Source organism: Leguminivora glycinivorella, chromosome 7 (genome assembly GCF_023078275.1).
Source record: "Leguminivora glycinivorella isolate SPB_JAAS2020 chromosome 7, LegGlyc_1.1, whole genome shotgun sequence".
Taxonomy (NCBI): domain Eukaryota; kingdom Metazoa; phylum Arthropoda; class Insecta; order Lepidoptera; family Tortricidae; genus Leguminivora; species Leguminivora glycinivorella.
In genome coordinates, this window is record NC_062977.1 from 16,276,762 (window position 1) to 16,295,921 (window position 19,160).

Below are 19,160 nucleotides of genomic sequence, written 5' to 3' on the forward strand. Positions count from 1 at the left end.
TGTACTAAACTTATATACTTAATACTAAAGTTACATTTTAAGAATAACCAAGTAAAACATACAATAATGTATACCTATCATTTGTACACGCTATCATTTTAAGTAACTTATTATAATTAGCTTCCTAACTTTGATTTCAAATCTATAATCTAGCATCGACTTAAGTACGGTTATTTGTCACTAGCCTGAAAGAGCCAGTCACGTGACCCATTTCAATTATATTTAAGCTAATCTTATAGTCACATTGAATCTAATCTTAAGTTACATTAAGTAACGCCTTATTCGATCAGTTTTAAATTAATGAATCGAGAACACATGTTAACATTGACTCGCAGAACCGTTGAGTGATAGCCGTGACGATGACGTTACCATAATTACACTTAACTATTTAAGTAACTAGGTAGGTAAGACAGGTCACATAGTCCAGGTACCTCAATTAAACTGTATTAGCTAAAATTTCCACTACGCAAATTCAATGGCCCGGGTATTAGAAGCGGGCCGCATATTTCATATTAGTTAATTAAGTTATGTGTCTAGAACTAGCGCTACAGTTCTGCACTAGACAGGAAAGTTGATTTAAGAAAGCCCGTTGGTCTCAATTAAACCGATAGCGATGTCTATTTGACCAGGTTGTCAGCATTAAATTTACCATTGCTTTTGCGCTGTATAACACATTATATCATACCTCTGGTACCGTTTTAACTAAGAACTGTAACGAAATATCTTAGTTTGGAAAATATACCTATAATATTGTTGATACTAACTTCACTTTACCAAGCTTTACATAATAGCACCTTAGGTACTTACTCAACCCCCAATGATACATTGCTAGCTGGAAATACCAAACAAGTATCTGAGACTCAAAAAAAAGAAAAAAAAACACGGGCTGTTTCTTGAACTATTACAACAGGCAACTTTTACAACATAACACATTGCACTTCCAAATCATAAACCAAGCCAATAACTGCCCATTAAAGAAAAGGATAAATTACTTTCTTAAAAAAAAACAAGACAATTTCCGAGTAAACACGCACACATCTGGCCTCCAGTCACCGCTATTCTGCCAAACACGGTCAAAAAGGATATAAATTATGCAATACTCTATTGATATAGGGTTGTTTAACGGTCGGCCGCCAGACCATAGTATAACTGCAAACCCCATTAAACCTTTTCATCCAAATGTCTTTCCAAATCCCTGACGCAAATTTATAACTAAGACAATAGGCCCCATCTGGCATTCGAACCCACGCTACCTACTAGAGAAAAATAACAATCGCTTTTATTACCAGACCAGGCTAAACCGGCCAACTATAATAAACTATATTTTCATTCTCTCAGTTTTAGGTACCTACATGAAAACATAACGGGCGCGATCAAGTGTTGTGGTACTTGTGGTAGTCAAAATAGTACTAACAGAAGTATAGCACTTATTAAGTGATTTCGAGTGTAGATAAAGTGACTATTACTACCATAATTTGTCGTTGTTATTATCTGTGCTATCCTTAAGTGAACTTGTGTATCTAATGCTATATGTGTTGTGGTGAATGGATGCACCGTGAAAGTATGGGGTTAAAATTGTGAGGGTCTTTTATGAGCTTGAAGAAATAGATGTCACAAGAGGATACCAAAGAAATACATAAACCCTTATTTGCCTAAATGGTAATACATAGTTGCATCAGCGCTTTAAAACGGTATTCATTCTTAACTATCCCATCAGCGGACGTGTTATCAAACTTATCGCCGTAGACGTCTACAACCAGCAACACTATTACATTACTCTGCACTTACCCACAACAGGACAACGTTACTGGAGCCCTTATTACTTCGCCAAGTCTGCTCATATTATGGACACTCAAACTGTTTGTACTAAACCTCACGTGTTTGTCGGCTGTCAAGAAACAAGAAATACATCGAGTTCACAAAGAATGACATGAAATGAAACTGTCAACGAGAATAAGCAACAGAAAAAAAAAATAACTCATTATCTCAACAGTGCTCAACTCAACCCTCTTCGTAGTTATTACATAGGTACCTATTCTATCTCTTCTCATCATCAAGAATGGCTGGCTGCGCAGCCGGTTAAACAAAACTGAGAACTGTGCTACAATAATTATCTTCAGAACGCTGGCCTCAGTTTTATCTTACAGTGAAATCAGTTACAGTGTGAAATATTTACCAAATTTAACAATTTCAATTTCTTAGTTACGTTTTGATTTTTTAGTGTCATTTGTTTAGTTAACGTATAGTAAAGTGTTGTGGGTGATCCTAACAGTGGCAATATGGCAATCAACCAATATTTACACACTTCACGCGTAGAGACTACTTATGGAAGAATTAAGACAAAGAAGAATAACATACATGGGACCCGTGGAGTTATAGAAAACTACAGATATGCTCCACTATCGCTGAAATAACACAACTACAACGTGCAACGACATCAAGCTGGTTCTGAAACCGTAAAAGAAGACGGGAGAAGGCCCTCCGGAAGCTAGCCAGCTTCCGTCTGATACATCCGAGACGAAAAAATGACAAGTGAGACAAAGGGGAGGGTGTATCTTAAATGCAGTCACATATCCTCACACCTAATATTTATTACACACCAAGTATAGTATTTATCTACCCAACGCTGACTTTACGATGCCTTGTATTCGGGTCGGCTCCAAATTTCCCGTCTCTCCTACTATCCTGACTGCAAACCCTACACTCCCAACCCTATCTACTGGGTGCTCTGGTGTCTTGGACAGGCTGCGGGAGCCTACGGCGGGGCAGCAGGGGTTGCTGCGCAATGAGCCGGTTGGCAAACGTACTCTGTCTGATTCTGCGTTCGAGTCTTAGTTGGTGAGATGTGACGCAGACATATCCAACGACTCGCTGCCTCTTAGGCTCAATCATCAGAGTCACGTGAGCCTACAGCGCTATTGCGTATCAAAATCTCCTCCCCCTGTAGTCTCCCCTTCCTAGTCCTTGCAGCAGGATATGCTGGCTGGAGTTACCCCCTGAATCTGAATCTGAATCTGAATTCTCTCACCTGGGCCGGACACATCTGCCGCATGCCAAACGACCTGTGGGCCAAGAAAAGTACCGAATGGACACCAAACATAGTGCGGCGTGACGGCAGACCGCGAAGGAGATAGCGGCACGATCTTGACGTCTTTCGAAAAGATTGGCCAAACATTGCCTTAAACCGAGACGCGTGGAAGAAAGAGAGGGAGGCCTTTGCCCAGCAGTGGGACACAACAGGCTAACAAATAAAATAAATTTGTATCATTCACAGAGTTTCACAAAACGCAGGTCACATCACGAGGTTAGGTCTAGCACAGTGAAACACGTGAAAATTCGTAGCATTTAGGGAAACCGGTTTTGTCTTAAGAATAACTGCTTGTTTAGTTATTGTTATTAAATGGCTCTAATTCCGTTAGTGACTTCTTCAAATTATCCACATCTCTTTGTATTTTGTCGACTTTGACGACTTTCTTCCACATCTTATCATTATTGATTGTGAGTGTCAAACATCCAAATGTCCAAGTATCTTCGTTATAGTAAATTACAGCACAGGTGGACCAGTGAAAGCGTCCTGACCTACGACCAGCCACAGTGCGGTGGGGTGTCGTAAGCAACGGCCTAGTCAAGCCGTCGGACCAGTTCTTGTTTATGAACCGTTTGAGCGTTCACGCTTCAACACTTGCACGCAATACATTCCGTGGTTTAAAATTGGCATTGCTTGTATATTTATGTAAATATTTGTTATTGTGATATTAAAAATGTGATTCATGTTTTGTTAAATTCGAATGACCATCGAGGTTTCCTCCTTTCTATTCAAATAATTTCGTACAATCACTAAGATTAAAAGTTATTTGAGTTACAATTAGTCTCTTTTCTTTGTCGGTCACACTTTATTGAAGATAGTGACAACTTAGTAATAAAATTTAGCTCCTGTCCTGTGATATAATGAACGGTGATTGCATGAAAATCGAATGTAAGGGCGCCCATACGCTCTACTAATCTTGCCGCATAGCGAGAACGTACACTTAAATACTGCAGTCCGTTTCTAAATATCAGCCCACAGAACAGTTTTTAGGGTTCCGTAGTCAACTAGGAACCCTTATAGTTTCGCCATGTCTGTCTGTCCGTCCGTCCGTCCGTCCGTCCGTCCGTCCGTCCGTCCGTCCGTCCGTCCGTCCGTCCGTCCGTCCGTCCGTCCGTCCGTCCGTCCGTCCGTCCGTCCGTCCGTCCGTCCGTCCGTCCGTCCGTCCGTCCGCGGATAATCTCAGTAACCGTTAGCACTAGAAAGCTGAAATTTGATACCAATATGTATATCAATCACGCCAACAAAGTGCAAAAATAAAAAATGGAAAAAAATGTTTTATTAGGGTACCCCCCCTACATGTAAAGTGGGGGCTGATATTTTTTTTCATTCCAACCCCGACGTGTGATATATTGTTGGATAGGAATTTAAAAATGAATAAGGGTTTACTAAGATCGTTTTTTGATAATATTAATATTTTCGGAAATAATCACTCCTAAAGGAAAAAAAAGTGTGTCCCCCCCCTCTAACTTTTGAACCATATGTTTAAAAAATATGAAAAAAATCACAAAAGTAGAACTTTATAAAGACTTTCTAGGAAAATTGTTTTAAACTTGATAGGTTCAGTAGTTTTTGAGAAAAATACGGAAAACTACGGAACCCTACACTGAGCGTGGCCCGACACGCTCTTGGCCGGTTTTTTCTACATAATTTTAGATGCAAGTTTTTCATAACTGATAGAATGTTCTTAAAAGATTTTAATAATAAGACTACCGTGAGACACTGACATATTAAACATGTAAAATCGGGCAACTCACGTAAAATTGTTGAAGGTCGCTCGACATGTTTCGCTCCGTAACGAGGAGCATTTCATTGAGCACGCGCGATGCCGATGCTATCATCTTTACGGAGCGAAACATGTCGAGCTAATATTCGACAGTTTTAGATGAGTTACCCGATTTTACATGTTTCTTAAAAGATATTCATAAAATTCCGTATACCTTTTGTTAAAACGTTTCCGGTAGGGCTGTAATGAAAATAACCAGGAAGTTTTGTGTGGCCTTTATTTTAAAGTTGATTACTTTCATAAACGTCAGGATCAATGACAATTCGCACGGTAATTACGGAAATAAGTTTATTGCCCCGTTCGTCTTCATTCATATTCATTTATTACTTAAGCCTCACCGTTATTACCATTGTATTGAAGGATGAGCAATAAGATTATTAAAATCGCGTTAGTTCACGCATTTCATGATGTAAACTACTTAATACTTCAATCTACCATCACGTAAGATTATTTAGGTAATCCACGATTGATACATTCATTAATAAATTATCCAAAAATTGCCTAAGAAAATCTAACAAATCATAGTGTGAGGCTTTCTGTCACAAAAGGATGTCATTATTACTAATGAAGTACTAAAGACTCTTCAGACTTGGAACGCCAAGCGCCACATATGTTGAAAGAATTTTCCAGAATACACACGCTGTTATATCTCTTACCGTATAGCCATAAGGTTTTACGTCAATCATCATTATATAATATAGCGGCCATAGCGGCCAATGCCCAAAGGATCCTTATGCTTCGAGTGCAGTATCCCTATTACCAGAATATCTGACTTTCATATGGAAAAGACCTTAGTGCCTAGGCTCGGAAAACGCCCGTCCTTTAGAAAATGTAATACTGTTCTGTAAACGTTGTTGACTCCTATTTACCTGTCAACGTCTAAATATGCTCTAAGGTACTGATGACCTTGGACATATAATTTAAGCTCATTCACATTTACAAATATAGGTTTTGAAAGTGGGAAAACTTAAGAATCGGGCCATCTTCGGCTCCAGTACTTTAGCCTGATTAAAAAATAATTTCAACTCATTAATGGGTTCTAAAATATGCTTATGATTTAAAAATGACGAGCGTTTTCCAAGTCTTGCTTGAAGAATAAGAGCCCTTTAAACATGGAAAGCCACTGCTAATCTTGCGCGTGCTCAGATCGCGTGCCGGTATTGCTGGCGCATCGCTTTCCCTGCGCCCGCGCCGGCCATCATTGACGTCGCCAATTAACTTTTATAACGTGTGGAATTATATGTAGCGGTTACTGTCTTACTGTATACTACTTGCTCGACTCCCGATAGAGTAGGTTTTCTAAAGTAGCAGTAGATGGTAGCTACTAATTCGCACCTCTTCATAGCCTTGTCTGTCCCATCTGATATTAGCTTGGGTTCTGGACTGACTGACATCTGACCTTTCAGTTCAGACAAACAAGACCTTATTGGGTTTTCCTCGAGATATGTAATCGCGATGTTTTACTTCACCGAAAAGAGCTAAGATGATTATACGTATTTGTTAAATGTATTAGGTTCATTTTACAATTTCGACAGTTGTACATGCGAACTTCAGATTAAAAGCAACACCCCTTAACTCAATGCTAGGCCAGTGACCTACCAGTGATTTTTCATAACATACACAGAAATTATGTATTACTTAATATTACATACAGAAAGCGACCAGACAAGCTAGGTTCTTATAAGATTCTTCTGACTGTTAGAGCTACGCTGCGTAGTATTTTTAGTACACGGCAAAGTACAGGAAGCTGCAAAAAGTAATTCCCCATCGAACAAATTCCTATGCAGAGAGGACCTCTTTTATCTGCAGCTTATTGTACGTAAATACATTGTAAACTCTGCTTTCATACCTCATGGTCACGAATATAGTAAAAATACCAACCTTCTACAACATAATCAACATTTTATTATACCCGTATAACGAACCGATCCGTGACGACGTCAAAAAACTCCATAGAAATGAACCTACAGGAATTCAAAGAAAAAGTAGTACTAGTCTCGATTCCTTTTACGGGAAGATGTTTATATTCCTTTGAAATGCACAATTGAAAGCGAGGAATTATGTTTCGTAGCTATATATCTTCGTATTTTAAATAACTAAGAAGTACACTGTGCAATACAATTTTAATAGCATTAAAAGTACCGAAATATTTTAATTACGCCATTTAACAAGCCTAGAAAGTTTAAATAGTAATTAAAATAATATTTATTGATATGTAATTAATCTAATGACATGTAGGGAATGAATGGACCTTTTTATTTTATTTAGAAATAGTGTAAGTGTTTGTAAACCTGTGTAGAAGTTGATGACAACACAGGCCACGGTTTTAATACATATGTAGACAAGGTCTTACCAGTTTTTCCTATCTCAATGACTATTTAGCTCTAATGTTGGTCTATCCAACGATACGATACACGTAACAAATACAAATGCACAGATAATCTAAATTGTCATTCCGTCCATGGTTTCTGTTCCGGTCCGCAGTTGAGGAAAGCCCGGGCCAACCTCGCCGCAGCCTCGTGCGTGCTCTATATGCAGGCCAACATCCTTGCTCCAGCCTTGTGCTCGACCTATGACTGGGCTTGAACTTGTGAATTACCCGCACGCGTTTGAAATATTTTGGACTTTCTGTACGGGGTACTTAGCCATCATGATTACGTTTTGCTTACGCTAATATCGTTCTCGTAGCTAGATCTCTCTCTATTTAGTATTGGCGCATGAGCTTCAAATTCAAAATCACTCTTTAAAAAAAATTACAAAGAAGGTATATAAGCGCGTATATAAGGTATATAAACGTATATAAGGTATATAAGGTATATAATACCTTATAGCGCGTAGTAAAGATTTTTGCAAAAATCGCGAAGTTGCAAAAATCGTTGAGGTAACTCGTGACCGAAGTGAAGGCGACTTACTCGCACAACGTATCAGAATCAGCGTTGCGACAACACAGGGAGGAAATGCCACCAACATCGTTACCATTACTGTTATCGCTGAATCGAATATTTAAAAGTGCTGATTTAGCTTGCGGACTACAAAATAATATATGTGAATGAAATGAAATGAAAATTATTTATTCGAAACAGCATACTTTGTACAAATATTGCAGTTATGACATTTAATAAATTGTTCCAAAAAGGATTCCACTCAGCATGTGTCGGAGCACTTAGTGCCACGGCCCACGACGCTGATTTTCAGTGGACCCTTAAACTTAAATACTAAGAAATATATGTATGGTAATTATAAGCGCTTCATACAGCTAATGTTATGGACATAACTAAGAATAATTTTCCTTGCATGCTCACCTGTTTATCTATTAGGTATTTTCAATAATGTGTAAATAATTATTATTCAAATAATAAACGTACCTATAAATGATATCAAACATGTTCATGACTATTATTAGTTTCAAGTTTATTTTATATTTACTAACACTTACTGCACTATCCAGAGACTATTTGCTACTGCGTTTGCCGTTCTGAATAATAGCTTTCCGTTAACCTTAATGCACGGGTAAATATTTAACAGAACCGACTAAGATATTATCTACGAACTAAACATAAATACGTAGGCAGGAGGCACTAATGTACTTAATGTGAGTTGAAAAACGTCAAAATTATGAGACATATACCTCATGCAGTAGAGCTGAAAAATCTGTATGGGTTAGTTTATTTATTTTGGGTGAACAGCCATCTTCTGGGCGAGCTCACTCCATCGTAGGCCACGTCCTTGCCTTTGGCTAGTCTATGGCCAAGAGTCAGCACATTTATAGTTTAAAAAAAATGTGGCGTTTCACGACGGTTGGTGCTAACGCTATTATTAGCGACGCTCCAATACTTCAATATACATACGTACGATGCATAAGGTACCTTTTCCCGTATAACGTCACATATGTAGTGTTTATTGTGTGTAGTCGCGTCTCATCACCCGTGCCCATCACTCAATCGTCTTTCCTCAAAATGATTTCCAATACCGTAAAACTGACATTTCAACTTACATCTGTTTCAACTCACCTCAGTCCCCCCTACTGTTGATATAAGAACTATCTCAATAACTGCATCGAATGCAGAAGTAACCTAGATCTGTCTGCTTTGACGTATTCAAACAGTAATTAAAGAACTAACGAGTGGGGGTAAATAAAATGAATTCACGTTCTGGTTTGCAAATGAGCAATAGCTTGTTTTTATGCATTTCTATTCATTCCTTCGCAATTAAACACTGTTAGCACAGAGGTTATAATAACTCGTAATATGCATGTAAACCTAGCAATTTTATTTCTTGGCGCGTTTGAACATAATATCTGAAGATTAGATCAGTTTTGCTCGAAACAATACAAGAAGACTATTGGAGTTTGTTCCCATTGTTTTGCAAAATGTAACGGCTCAAAGAGCATAACCGCTTGTGGACAATGTAATATGGTACAGAGCTACAGACATGTGCATACATAGACCTCTCTATTGCATATACAGCGTGTGTATTTATTCCATACGGGCGAATATCTTCATAACGATTAGTATCGGACCTAAGGAGCCTAACTACTTGTTTTTTTTTTTAATAGAAGAGATATTTTTTTCATGCATAATAATTTAGCACGCAATGTCTTATTATGTCCACATCAATTAACGTACCTAGTCATTACGATATGACGTTTATGTCATGTCAAATTAAGTTGGACGGCGTACTTTGCTGTTTGGTCAGATTAAAAAAAATAGGTACTCTTAATTGATGACACTTTTTGACAAAATAGTTATCCTATACGATTCGTATGATCAGATACTATAACTGGATACATTATTCGCCCATATGGAATCACACGCTGAGAATTCTGTCGAATTAATACCAACATCCAGAATTCCAGATATCTAAAATAGGTATCGTGCTTTGAATACTTTAGCTTTTTTGAGCAACAGTGAGGCATCTTTTTATAAATTTAGTTTTTTTTTTGTGTTAGTGGTAGGACTTCTTAAAAACTGGTCAGTAGGTATTGGAACATCGTATTGGGGAATGTTAGTGAGAGCCTGCGTTGAAGTTTAAGTTCGTTAGATTTTTATAATTATTTATTTATAAGTATTTTATAAATATTTAATGAGAAATCACACGAGCAGGCGCTATATTTTATTGAATAACCTAATACTCGTGTAGTATCCAGCTGCTGATATTATTGAAGCATGCAATAAAAAGTTATGGTGTTATGACCATTTCAGTTTAGATTCAAAATGACTCTCACCATCTTCTAAAGTATTTTCGATGAACCTCAGCAGAACATAGGTGATGTTTGGCTCGCAAAGTGTTCTACTTTAGATATCATATATGTCTGCGGTATAGAAATAATAGAAAACAATAATAATAATAGAAAACAATATCAGTACGTGAGCTTCCACAGATGATAGTCCCGCGGCAGTCCATTGTTTCTTTACGATCACTACAAATACTTCACATTTACAAAACGTCATATATACCTATAAATTCCTTCTAGTAAACCACCTTTATGTTTAAACTCCATCAATTTCATAGTGAGCTTGAAAATATAAGAGGCAATGTGTAATGTCGCTTAATGGATTCATGACTATAATTGTAAAAGATTGAATTTTTAGTATGTACCTACAACTGTATCGTGTAACTTGAGTTTGGTACATGCAGTGTTTAGAAAATGCATGAATTTATCATAGCATGGGCTATAATCTTAGAAGATAAATGGGGTTAAATGTTTTACTAGTTAACTATGTAGGTGTACGCGGACCATAAGTCCTAAGGACCATACGTAGGCTTATTTAATAGAAGCATACAAACTAGACGATATTTTTACCTATAGTTTAGCAAAGTAGGTTCTAAATGTCATGCAGCATACCTCATCGAAATATTTGGAATTCATACTAGACGTTCAAATTAAAATTCTGTACGCGTCCTATTGCGTAGGTTTGCAAAGTCGTATATCACTCGCGTAGTGTTGATGCGATTTATTTGATGTATGTACGCTTAAGCAATTCGTAAATATTTAGTAGAATGTGTATGTATACATAGACAAGTGTAAAAACACATGTATATGCAGTCATCAGACATACAAAGAGTCCAGCACGGGTAGCATGGTCGCGCGATAGACGATAAAATATCAGGCCGTCCCTATCGCACTATTAGTAAGTGCGATAGGGACGGCCAGATGTTTTATCATTTATCGCGCGACCATAATTGCCTGCTTGTATACTTTACAAAATTAATTTTATACGTGATTTTTTTAAAGACTGTTTTTTTTACCAGATAGAAGGCCAGGGTGGCTAGCCGAATGGCACAATCGCTCACGAAACGCTCACGAAACGAAGCGCTAGTAGATATCTATCTCTATCGCGCTTGCGTATTGGCGCGACAGAGCCATCGGCGTATCGCTTTCGTTTGGCGTCGGAGAAATGCCATTCGGCTACGGGGCCTGTAGCGTATGCTCACCTGATAGTATGCGATCACCCAGATCACCGCCACACACATCATAGTTTGTGCGACTGTGGGATACGGGTTCAATTGTGGTGCAGGCAATGGCCTGTCATTGAAATATCACAATTTACTTTTCTTTCAAGCAATGCACTCTTGGCACTGAAACTTGAGGATTTGCTTGTGCTCTGCCTAACATTTAGGGAATACAGGCGTGAGTTTCTGCGTAAAAAAAAAAGAAATTACTATTAAGCCTCCGCCACACATAAAGCGTTTTGACAGCGTAGCGTTAGCGGAGCGTCAGCGGAGCGCAATGATGGCGGTGCGCCGGCGGAACGCTGGCGTTCCGCTCGCAATCCGCGCTCGTTTATTCCCGCCGGCGTCCGCTTGGCGCAACGCCAGCGTTCGTCCGGCGCACCGCTATCGTTGCGCTCCGCTAACGCTCCGCTACCGCTCCGCCTAAGCTACCAAAACGCGCATGTGTGACCAAGCTTTTAGGCTGGCACAGCTAAAGCTAATAACTTTATTTGTGAATAGCCTATTTCAGCTACTATGTAACATTCGATGGCACGGCACGCACGCGAACTAACATGTATATTTCTATTCCATGTTTCCCGCACGTGTCTTTACATAAGTACTGTCGGAATGAGAATCAAGTAATGTGCAAAATGTTAAGGGTTTCAAGGATACTTTGTATGTTGCAAGTAAAATATCGAAATCATCATTCTTCCCATTATATTATGTAGGTATCTTCTATTATGTGACATAACGATATAGTATTTTATACAATCGTGATATAATACAAAGCTTTTCAGTCGAGTACCATGTTTAGGCCACGAAGCTTGCTGAGTGGCCTAATAGTAAGGTACGAGAGTGAAAAGCTTAATTATATCACTACTAGCTTTTACCCGCGGCTTCGCCCGCGTAATAAAAGTATTCATTAAGATTTTCATTTGGATCCGTAGGGACCGTAGGTTTCTCTGTAGGTATATTTATCTGCGATTATTTCGATTGCACATAATACTTTTGCTTGCAATGATTGTAGAAATATTACACATCGACCACAGCGTAGGTAATTCTATATACGCTGGGGAAACCTTTATAAACATGAACATAGCCCGTATTTCGACACTATGATCGGTGGGTAAAAAGTACTTTTTTCTATTATCCCTTACAATTTTTTACATTTTGCTTATACTTATCGCAAACGTACTCGTAATCTTCAAGCAAGCAAACAACGATCGTCTTAGAGCACATTGATTGTAAGAGACCGCCGACCGATTATCCGTATCCCGCTAACGATACCCATATTATCCGTATCCGTATCCGTATCCGTATCCGTATCGCTATCGCTATCGCTATCGCTATCGCTATCGCTATCGCTATGGCTATCGCTATCGCTATCGCTATCCCTATCGCTATCCCTATCGCTATCCCTATCGCTATCCCTATCGCTATCCCTATCGCTTTCCCTATCGCTATCGCTATCCCTATCCCTATCCCTATCCCTATCCCTTATCAAGATGTTTAATGATATAACACTTTAAGTTCTCGCGCTTTGTACACATATTTAAAGTCACATACAGGTCGAACGCGATTAATTAACATTATTTTTACCTTTTTTCCCAACGTTTCGGCCAGGTTGCACTGGCCGTGGTCGCGGAAGACTGACGTCCCAGCAAAATGTCACCGGAGATGTAAACAACACAAAACTACCCGATATTAATTTATATAAATGTTCGGGGTAGACAAATAAATATAATCTACCCGCTTTTAGTTAATGTTTATTTCCCACCATGTTTATTTTAAAGGTAAAAATAATGTTAATTAATCGCGTTCGACCTGTATGTGACTTTAAATATATGTTTAATGATTTCTTATCAAGTGCTAAAATATAAAGTTTCATGGTTTTATCATTTAAAATTAAGAAATCCCATACAAACTTTCAACCTCTTTTTCAACCCCTTCATCCCTTTCTTTCGAAATAAAAAGTAGCCTATGTTCTGTCTCAGGGTCTAAAGATTGTCTGTTCCAAATTTCATCAAAATCGGTTGCGTGGTTTAAGCGGGAAAGCGTAACAGACAGACAGACAGACAGACAGACAGACAGACAGACGGACAGACAGACAGAGTTACTTTCGCATTTATAATATTAGTATGGATTGTATACAATAGGTACTTTTTCTACGAGTCATCATCTTCATCATCAATGGACAGAAATATCATCATTCATGCAAGTTAAAATTAATGTTAATAGCGTCGTTCACCGTTGTATCAACATCGAATTACCTAGCAACCAATTGTTTGTAATAACCGTCTCTGATTGGCCGATAACGCGACATATAAAAAAAAATGTGTTTCAGATGCAGAAAAATTTGCCAGGTATCGCAAATTAGTATAGAATATGTATGAAGTTCTATTTTTGAAATTATTACAGTTAACTGTGGTCAACTATAATGAGATTATTATAGTTGAGTCGGAACTGCCATAGAGTATCCAACACTGAAAAGTTAGCACTTATAGTTTAGTCTGTGGTGTCCTAATTGACAGATTACAGTCGACGAGTAGAAAAATTGTTTTAATGTCTCTCTCAATCCGCATTAGACTTAATTTAAAAACAAATTGACGAAAACCAAAACAGTCCAGAAACATTTGACATTCACAATTTTTCCCTACAATAGTTATTTGTTATACAAGGGGGCAAAGTTGTATTTTAACGCCGAGTGTGGAATTGAAAAACGAGCAAGTGAAAGGATTCTATAGTTGAACCACGAGCGAAGCGAGTGGTTTGAGAATAGAATCCTGAACTTGCGAGTTTTTTAACACACGAGAAGTAAAATACATTTGCGCCCGAGTGTAACACAAAACTTTTCCCCTCACTATAGCGAGGAAACTACAACGCAAAAAATGCGTTTATCACTGCTTCCAGTAGTTCCACAGGTAGTAAATCATCTTTATTACTAGATTTACCTACTTTTATCAATTTTAAAGCAGTTAATTTGACTTTATTCAAGGTCAAATTACTTTATCCACTAGTGGATAAAATGCGTTTTTACCCGCTGGTATTAAAGGACAAAACACGTGTTTCCGAGCTAGTGAGGGGAAAAAGAAATTACTATTAGGCTGGCACAGCTAAGCTAATAACTTTATTTGTGAATAGCTTGTTTCAGCTACTATGTAACATTCGATGGCACGGCACGCACGCGAACTAACATGTATATTTCTATTCCATGTTTCCCGCACGTGTCTTTACATAAGTACTGTCGGAATGAGAATCAAGTAATGTGCAAAATGTTAAGGGTTTCAAGGATACTTTGTATGTTGCAAGTAAAATATCGTAATCATCATTCTTCCCACTATACGAGTATTCTATAGGTATCTTCTATTCTCTGCTTGTGCCGTAGCCGAATGGCATATCTGCGACGCGAAACGAAAACGAAACGCCGCGAAAGGTAGTCTGGCTCTGTCGCGCCAATACGCAAGAGCGATAGGGATAGATATCTACGAGCGTTTCGTTTCGTGAGCGTTTGTGCCATTCGGCTACGTACCCTGACATACCTAATGATAATTGTTTTGTCTCTCCCAATCCGCATTTTAATTTAAAAACAAATTGACGAAAACCAAAACAGTCCAAAAACATTTGACATTCACAGTTTTTTCCCTACAAAATAACTTTACTGTCATGCGGATTCTGCGCATCACGTTCAAAGTGTAATCAATCACCTTCACTTTGACGATGACTTGACAGCGTAAGGATTTATACCATTTAAGATGATCACAGATCCAACAGCAGCAACATAGCAGTGGCGTGGCGTGAAAATTTTCGTTTGTAAAGCCGGAGGGGTTTTAGGGAACCCGTTGGGTATCGAGTTGTATCGACGCTACGCCACTGATAGGTAGTGAAGATTATGAAAAACTGTGCGTAATCCAACTTAGATTGTACAATGATTAACCCACCGCAGCTCTTACGCCTGGTTTCCTAACATTGCGTGTAGGTAATTAGATGAACATATTGAGAACTAAAAGACAGTGATTAAAAACGAGGCCCTAGCAATTAGTTTTAAAGAGGGTTAGGCAATGATTATGGTTAGCTCATTATGTTACGCGAGGATGTTACTTAGATAAAAATAAATACAAAATAAATCCACAGTGGGCTTTGTCATATTAGTATGCAGTTCTAAATGAGACAGTTGCCTCACAAGCGAATGTATGAATTTCGCTTCGCTGTGTCCAAGAGAGTTAGGTGAGTTTTTGGCTCGTGTGTTCGAATTTCAAATCGCCCTTGTGCCGTGGGCTCAGGAAATTTTACCGGGAACGTCACATCACTAGTTTAAACCTCTTCTATCTAATTTCGTTCCATATAGTATCTTGTATCTTGTTTACAATATTTGACTATTTGTGTGAGAGCTCTCTCGGAAAAAATCTGATGAAAATAATCATCGTAGTAGTGCGTAGAGTCTCGAGAGCGGAAGAAGTGAAACTTCGTAATGTGGAAATGAAAACATGAAGGGGTATTTTAAAATTCGAGTTGGCAACACTGAGCGTTAAGCGTAACGCTGGAAGTTGACAGCCGTATTTGAAGTTTTACTTCAATGAGGAGACACACTCAAAGATGACAGATGGCGCCACCTTATTAGTCCATTGCATAGATAAAGAATTTCATACGTGAGAGCGAGAAGATGTTTTTTTTTTCTCTAACACATATGAATGAGAGTGACATGCCTAAGCACTTGCACAGGCGCCGCCTGACGGGATAAAATGACAGTGTGCCTTCTAATTATAAAAGATATTTTAAAAGAGGTGTGTAGTAAATAAATATTTTTTCACCACACCAACTGATAAAGGCTTACTTTGCTATTCGAAAACAGATAGCAAAATTGCATTTTATCCACAAGAGTGCAAAGTAATTTCATACAAATTTTAACTTGATATTTTGAGCTGGCTGGGTGAAATTACCTATAAATGATGATTTTGAATTATAAACATTGAACAAATTGATAGATTTGATTTAGTTTGATGTTTTATAGTCAGTATTTTGTTCGTGTTGGTGTGGTGAAAAATTTTGTGTTTCACTCGGCGGCAAAGTTTGTTTAACCTTCGTGCCTTGAAACCCTCGCAACGCTCAAGATTCCACTTTTTGAACCACTCGCTACGCTCGCGGTTCAATATTGGAATCTTTCGCTTGCTCGGGCTTCAATATTGGTACGTGCGGTTAAACAACAACTTTGCCCCCTTGTAAAACAAATAACTATTATGTATTAATTTAACAATAAATAAACATGTCTCTAAATCTTCATTTATCGAATCGAGTTTGAAAGTCACGTTTAGGAGTAACCTTGTTCGCACTTGAGCGGATTCCAATTTTCCGCCGAAACACGTGGCCGAAACTTGTGTGAAGTTGCTTAACGTATGTAAATGCGAACTAATATTACCAACATTCTTGTACCGTTACTATGCGATTATTAGTCATAAAAATCAGCCAACCAGCTGAATCGCGTGGTATAATATTTTTTTACATAAAAAAATTGAGTCTTGCAACTCTTTAATACCACCCAATATAAAAAATCTGCTTGTATAATTCCTCAGGTTCTATTTTGTAAACAAAAACTCAATATTTTTATTTCAATAGGTAGGTACGCCGCCTTTGCGGCTGCGTTGCGCGTTGAAGTCGAAAGGCCTACATAGCATATACATATAAGCTTGATTCTGATTTTAATTTCTTATTATGAAACAGTTGTGGTTTTGTTCTGAGTTCAACTGTCTATCTGAATTAAAAATGTCAGACATCACATATTATTAGTTCTGGGGGGTTACCATGACGTGCTAAAGACGTTCAGTTTAGGTTGAGAGAAAGGGACACAGCTATAGCAGTTACATAGCTCCGTCCCTCTCTCTCAACCTAAACTGAACGGCTTTAGCACATCATGGTAACATTGGTAACCCTCCTGTTCGTCTCAGGCCAAGATTTTAACGTCAAAATGGGGTCCTTCTAATTTTAATTGACGATTGATTTTTTTGACGACCGGTCTGGCTCAGTCGGCAGTGACCCTGCCTGCTAAGCCGCGGTCCTGGGTTCGAATCCCGGTAAGGGCATTTATTTGTGTGATGAGCACAGGTATTTGTTCCTGAGTCATGGATGTTTTCTGTGTATATAAGTATGTATTTATCTATTTAAGTATGTATATCGTCGCTTAGCATCCATAGTACAAGTTATGCTTAGTTTGGGGTTAAGTTGATCAGTGTAAGGTGTCCCCAATATTTATTTATTTATTTATTTTTAATCATTAAGTAATACTTAGATTTCTTTCAATGCGCTACAATTAGTATCAAAGATCGTTTCATCATAAAAAATTGTTATTACTGAGTAATCTCACACTTTAATACGTAGCCAAATGCACACACGTTTACGATAATATCGCTTTTCCGTATCGCTACAGAGCCAAACTATGTTTTGATCGGCGTTCTAGCGTCAACGATTGCCATTTGGATGGGCCTGCTGTGATCATGTAATATTTCTTATGCATACGTTTTAAGTATGTAACCAGTTAATCTAGTTTCAATAACTCGTCGTCTTGCCGAAACGTTAATTATGCATACAATTAGATTTTTTGCTATGGAAATCGTGTTCAAAATTGCAAATATGCAAAATATTCGAATCAGGAAACTAAGCCACTTTTTTTAAACAGTGACATCAGAATGGCTACGATTTCATTAATTAGGTACTCATCATCATCACACACTCATCATCGGTACACACGTTATAGGTATTCAATATTAAAAAATAATTAACATAAGAATAAAATATTTATTTACATTTACACCACTGCTATGCCTGCAGTCGACGTGTTGATAATGACATTCAAGAATAGCAACTTCTAATTATACCTTTATAAAACCTACTGATATACATATTATGTAAAAAGGAATTTATAATTAGGCTTATCGTAACATAGAATCAAGGCCTACAAGAGGTCAGCTGTTACACAATTTTCTGATTCAAATTTAGATGAATACAACAAGTGTCATAATATCACATAATTTTCATATAAAATAGTCGTATATTAATATAATATATCGTTAGTAAGGTAGCGGACCCAATCATGGACAGTTTAAGAAAAATTTTCGCCTGTTTTTGATATTTCACTGATAAATGTAAAAATTCTACCGCTAAGCGTGTTAAATCTTGAATGTCCTATCCTTCTTTTACATTTCAAGCGTATTGCAGAATAGATACTCCTATTGGTTTCTTCATAGTTAACAAATTAAAACTAGGTGTTTTTTCTCCAATTATGGACGGCAGTTCTCCAGTAATGGATCCCCCATTATGGACAGTGAAATAAGTTTAAAATTTTACTTTTAAAGCCAACTGATACTCAATGAGTCAATTTTATATACCATAAATAAAATTAGTTTGGGTTATTTTAACATAGGATTGTTTCTTGTAAATTTTGGTTTTGTAAATTGTTCCTTGTCCATCATAGAAGGTACGCAGTTTTTCGGTTCCAGTAATGGACACTCGCAAAATAACGCTATTTCTTTATATCTTTGGAGCAACAAACTAGTATGTTTGTACCTTATCTCATGCTTAATGCAGTAAGTAAAACTCTTTCAAGTTTACACCGAGTATTATTTTTTTATTATTTTATACATGAACTCAACTCTCTTAGCAACATTACTAAGAATTCGTCTTGATATTTTTTTCAGTAAACTGGTAAATTTTATCTTGTCGCCAAATCCTTCAGAAATAACCGAATCAATTAAAACTTCAAAATGAAACAGCTCTACAACTCTAGTTTATGGTACATTGCCGTCAGTTTTTAGAAACGAATTTTAGATACTTATTTTTAAGGATTTGTGTTTTTTTTCCATAATG

The 19,160-nt window shown here is 37.7% G+C and overlaps 1 protein-coding gene across 1 annotated transcript in view; it reads left to right on the top strand.

The window, feature by feature from the left end:
* Positions 1–19,160, top strand: part of LOC125227720 (patched domain-containing protein 3) — a 91,349-nt gene that overhangs the window by 35,829 nt on the left and 36,360 nt on the right.